The sequence below is a fragment of the Rhineura floridana genome, chromosome 6 (assembly GCF_030035675.1).
Source record: "Rhineura floridana isolate rRhiFlo1 chromosome 6, rRhiFlo1.hap2, whole genome shotgun sequence".
NCBI classification, from domain to species: domain Eukaryota; kingdom Metazoa; phylum Chordata; class Lepidosauria; order Squamata; family Rhineuridae; genus Rhineura; species Rhineura floridana.
Window position 1 is genome coordinate 41,330,016 of NC_084485.1, and position 6,000 is coordinate 41,336,015.

Here is a 6,000-nt window from a genome sequence, read left to right on the forward strand (position 1 = left end):
GTTTATGGTGTGTATGCAGGTCTCCAGGAACAATGCTGGGTTACAGCTCCAAAATGAAGAGATAACATAGCACACCAGTTGCTGTTTGCCAACAAGCCTTCTGTAAGGGCCAAGCAGACATGTCTGTATGTATGGAAATCTTGCCCTACTATCATCCCTCTCAGCCATTCCTTTTTCACCTGCTTCTCTCAGCCATTCCTTTTTTTCCTGCTTCTTATTTTAAACATTTAAGGCCCAATTCACAGAACCCTTTTTGTCTGAGAAAGGTCAGCCAGGGTGATGTTTACATTTGGCATCATGAAGTAGTTCTGTAAATGTTATTAACACAACTTGCCATATCCTGAAACACATATCCCTCCATGCCTCCCCCCCCGAATGCCGTTAACTACATGAATATGCATACACCCTACCACTGTGCAACATCAACGTTTCAGGGAAAATCACATTTTGGTGACTTCTCCCAGATTAAAAACAGCCTTGAGAATTGGGTCTAATTCATTCATTAAAAAGATAAAATTGTAATTGCAAATTCACTTCATCTGGCCTACACAGACCATTTAGGAGAGGCTGGGTTAAGTGTTAATTTATTTGTATGGATTTTCCCTTTTTTCTCTCTCTCCCCCTCCGCCACTACTCTCTGTTGAAACCAGGAAGTACTGGCATCCAACAAAGGGATTGTGCCAACAACGTTTTTGCTATGTTCTCCCTGCAGGGCTGGGCAGGGGCAGGGGATATAACTGTGCCAGCAATATCCGAAGCTAGCTAGAAGTTTCCTGTATTATCCCCTTTGATCCAACATTTTGCTAGGGATGGGTTGTTGCATGAGAGCTAAATTATTCTTTTGCAACATCCCCTGGATGCTTAAGGTTACCAATTAAGCTCACTTGTACAGATTGGATGTTTGATAAATAAAGCACGTATTTTAAAAAAAAAGAAGGGAAGGAAGGAAAAATATAAATACAAAAATTTCAGCACTGTGTGTCCAGAACTTTTCTTTCTAGTTTACAAGAAGAGAAGGTTAAAAAATGTCAAGTCAATAAATATCAGATATATTTTTTGACTGTACATTACAGTGGTGTAATCTTTTTTTACAACTGCAAGTCCATCTTATTTATTCTTGTAAATGTTTCCCAGAAAATGTTTGTAAAATGGGCTGTGTTGCAAAATCCATTCAATAAACCTGTGATCCAAGATTAATGTTTTACTAAGACATTCTTGTACTGGTGCATTTTTTTTCATGGATTTCCATGAATGGGAACAGAAAAGGGATTTCCAAACATGGTTGCATATGTGCTTGCTGTAAGGCTTAACTTGTGGCTTAACAGGAAGATAAGCATGAGACTACCACCGTATTTACAAAACAAAATGGTCAGTGTTATGCTAATTTGGCTGGGAAATGTGGGAATTCATTCTTTGGGTTGGTGTGCATGCACACAGGAGTGGCTAGCTTCTAATAGTGGTGGTCCTGGTGCTGCTTTCCAGGATGTTGGAGGCAAGACAGAGCAGTGATGAGGCTGGGGCTGTGCAGGTGCACAGGTAGAACCAATCCAGCACTCTGCCTATACTCCTGCATTACCTTTACCGTGCCACTGCGATGCTCCACTCCCACACTGTCCTGGTAAGCTGCAATGAGGACACTGTCAGGAGAGTGGCAGCGTGACACCATCCCACTGTGCTGACTGCTCCCACATGCACAGTTCACCCACAACTCCCTGTTTTTAAGATCTGTGTTATTCAATGATCTGAACATGTAGCCATGTTTGTTAATGGCACCAAAGTATTTTGCTTGTAGTTCCAGTCTTCACTCTGCTGAGGACCAGAGAGCATCTACTTTCACTGACTTCACCTTTCCTTGTCCCAAGGTAAGTGTCTGGAGCTGGGCAAGGGAGAGTTGCCAATGGTTTGTAGCATCAAGACAAGAAGAACGTTGGAAACAGGGCTGTGCTCACCTTGAACTTGTTCTCAAGGATTATTCTGCAAAACCACCACCACCACAACTCTATTCAATTACACATATTCAAAGGACTGCTGCATCTTCCCAGTGAGGAAAGAACAAAGCATTTGGACCCATTTAGCTTGTGAGAGTGGGGGGAGGGAAGGGGGGCAGACAGACATGATACATGCATGGTGTGAAGATCTCTGTCTATCATAAAAGCAGAACTTGGGGTCACAAGTTGATTGGCAGTAGGTTCAGAAAAGACAAAAGAAAATACCTATAATTTATTTATGGGATGCTTATTCATGGATACAAATCAGTCCTATTAAACATGCTAATAAAATGGACCTGCTATGTAAAAACAGTGTACTTGTGAATGTAAGATACTGGGGAAGGATTGCCATCATTTTAACACCCTCCTCATTAACTTCCAGAGGCATTTGGCTGGCTCTGTTGAAAATAATATTGGGTTGGAAGGCACTTTCTATTCTGGACGTATTCTTTAGAACATGAGAAGAAACCTGCTGGATCAGACTAAAGGCCCACCTATTCTAGAATTCTGTTCCTACAGCAGTCAAACAGATGCTTATAGGATGCCCACAAGCAGGGTATGAGTGCAGTGGACTTATCTGGCTGTTGTTCTTCAGCATCTAGTTCAAACTGTCTCTGATCCCAGAAGTAGTATACAACCATCATTACTAATGGCCATTATCCCCATGAATTTGTCTAATCACATTTTAAAGCCATCCAAATTGATATCCATCACAATTTGGCTGTGAATTCCATAATTTAACTATGTGCTATGTGTAGAACTACTTGCCTAGATACTTCATGGACACTTGAAAATTATCAAACTTTTTTTATGAGGGTGATTAGTAAAAATCATCAACAACAAAGCTGTGAATATTTCCTATATCCAAAAACAAAACTTTAGTAATAGTTTGGGTTCAGTCCTACTCAGAGAACATTTCTTGCTTTACAGACACCACAAACATTTAGTAAACCTTTTTAAAAAAAAAAATAGAATTAAAACTCCATTAACTGTTCTGTCACTTTGTCATGAAAAATATTTAGACTCTAATGGCCTAATCCTATGACCTGCTGCACCAGCAACGTTATGCTTCAGATGTAGTGTCCAGACTGCTGTGGCAATGTACTCTCACAAAGCATGAATTATGATGGGTTTTACAGGCAGATGTGCTGATTCTAACATTTAGGGCCAATGGGCCACTCAGGTTGAAAAGACTGCTGGCAGGGATTAGAAGTAGTAGTTAAGCGTGGTAGTTAGGGTAAAAGGAACATATTCACCCTGCTACAGAAGACTAATCACTAGGAAATAAATTCTTAGGCGAGAGTGAATCAGTTACTGCAAGTATGTAGCTTCTTGATCTGTATCAAAAGGATCTGTATTCCTATGTTCCTATGATCACCCCTTTTCCAATGGGTGATGCAGTCAGGCCAAGTGATCTTGCTCTATGTGATGCCACTGGATTTGGACAGAATCTGGCCCAGTTCTGAAGAAATATTTATTTATTTAAAATATTTCTATCCCGCCCTTCTACCCTACAATAGGGCACTCAGGGCGGCTACAATAAAATAGCACACATATATAGTAAAATATGCAATAAAAACACAAACATTACAGTAAATTAAAATGCATTATGCATACACATACACACACATACAAACATACATACATGTATATATGTGCATAGACATATAAGAGAGTGAGAATAAAATAACTTAAAAGATAAAAATAAAAGATAAAAAAGTATCAGGCTGACCCGTCAGTCCCAACCAAAGGCTCTCTGGAACAAAATAGTTTTTACAAGTTTCCGGAAGACCATCAGAGAGGGAGCAAAGCGGGCTTCCTGAGGAGGGAATTCCAAAGTCTGGGAGGCACAATTGAAAAGGCTCTCTCCCGCATGCCTTTCAGTCTAACTTCTTTCATTCCAGGCATGCAGAGGAGACCAGAGGCAGATGATCTTAAATCCAGGATAGGAACATGCGGATGTAAGAGGTCCCTTAAGTACACTGGTCCAAGGCCGTTTAGGGCTTTAAATGTCAAAATCAGCACTTTGAATTGGGCTCGGAAACAAATTGGGAGTCAGTGGAGTCGATAAAGCACAGGGGTGATATGCTCCCTGTGCCGTTAACATTCTGGCTGCTGCATTTTGGACCAACTGTAGTTTCCAAATCATTTTCAAAGGCAGCCCCACATAGAGTGTGTTACAGTAATCAAGCCTCGGTGTCACCAATGCATGTGTCACTGTGGCCAAGTCAGCTGCTTCTGGGAACAGCTGGTAGACATAAGAACATAAGAAGAGCCTGCTGGATCAGGCCAGTGGCCCATCTAGTCCAGCATCCTGTTCTCACAGTGGCCAACCAGGTGCCTGGGGGAAGCCCGCAAGCAGGACCCGAGTGCAAGAACACTCTCCCCTCCTGAAGCTTCCGGCAACTGCTTTTCAGAAGCATGCTGCCTCTGGCTAGGGTGGCAGAGCACAGCCATCATGGCTAGTAGCCATTGATAGCCCTGTCCTCCATGAATTTGTCTAATCTTCTTTTAAAGCCATCCAAGCTGGTGGCCATTACTGCATCTTGTGGGAGCAAATTCCATAGTTTAACTATGCACTGAGTAAAGAAGTACTTCCTTTTGTCTGACCTGAATCTTCCAGCATTCAGCTTCTTTGAATGTCCACGAGTTCTAGTGTTATGAGAGAGGGAGAAGAACTTTTCTCTATCCACTTTCTCAATGCCATGCATAATTTTATACACTTCTATCATGTCTCCTCTGACCCGCCTTTTGTCTAAACTAAAAAGCCCCAAATGCTGCAACCTTTCCTCGTAAGGGAGTCACTCCATTCCCTTGATCATTCTGGTTGCTCTCTTCTGAACCTTTTCCAACTCTATAATATCCTTTTTGAGATGAGGCGACCAGAACTGTACACAGTATTCCAAATGTGGCCGCACCATAGATTTATACAATGGCATTATGATATTGGCTGTTTTATTTTCAATACCTTTCCTAATTATCGCTAGCATGGAATTTGCCTTTTTCACAGCTGCCGCACACTGGGTCGACATTTTCATCATGCTGTCCACTACAACCCCGAGGTCTCTCTCCTGGTCGGTCACCGCCAGTTCAGACCCCATGAGCGTATATGTGAAATTCAGATTTTTTGCTCCAATATGCATAATTTTACACTTGTTTGTATTGAATTGCATTTGCCATTTTTCTGCCCATTCACTCAGTTTGGAGAGGTCTTTTTGGAGCTCTTCGCAATCCCTTTTTGTTTTAACAACCCTGAACAATTTAGTGTCGTCAGCAAACTTGGCCACTTCTCTGCTCACTCCTAATTCTAGGTCATTAATGAACAAGTTGAAAAGTACAGGTCCCAATACCGATCCTTGAGGGACTCCACTTTCTACAGCCCTCCATTGGGAGAATTGTCCGTTTATTCCTACTCTCTGCTTTCTGCTTCTTAACCAATTTCTTATCCACAAGAGGACCTCTCCTCTTATTCCATGACTGCTAAGCTTCCTCAGAAGTCTTTGATGAGGTACCTTGTCAAACGCTTTTTGAAAGTCTAAGTACACTATGTCCACTGGATCACCTCTATCTATATGCTTGTTGACACTCTCAAAGAATTCTAATAGGTTACTGAGACAGGACTTTCCCTTGCAGAAGCCATGCTGGCTCTGCTTCAGCAAGGCTTGTTCTTCTATGTGCTTAGTTAATCTAGCTTTAATAATACTTTCTACCAGTTTTCCAGGGACAGAAGTTAAGCTAACTGGCCTGTAATTTCTGGGATCCCCTCTGGATCCTTTTTGAATATTGGCGTTACATTTGCCACTTTCCAGTCCTCAGGCACAGAGGAGGACCCGAGGGACAAGTTACATATTTTAGTTAGCAGATCAGCAATTTCACATTTGAGTTCTTTGAGAACTCTCGGGTGGATGCCATCCAGGCCCAGTGATTTGTCCGTTTTTATATTGTCCATTAAGCCTAGAACTTCCTCTCTCGTTACCACTATTTGTCTCAGTTCCTCAGAATCCCTTCCTGC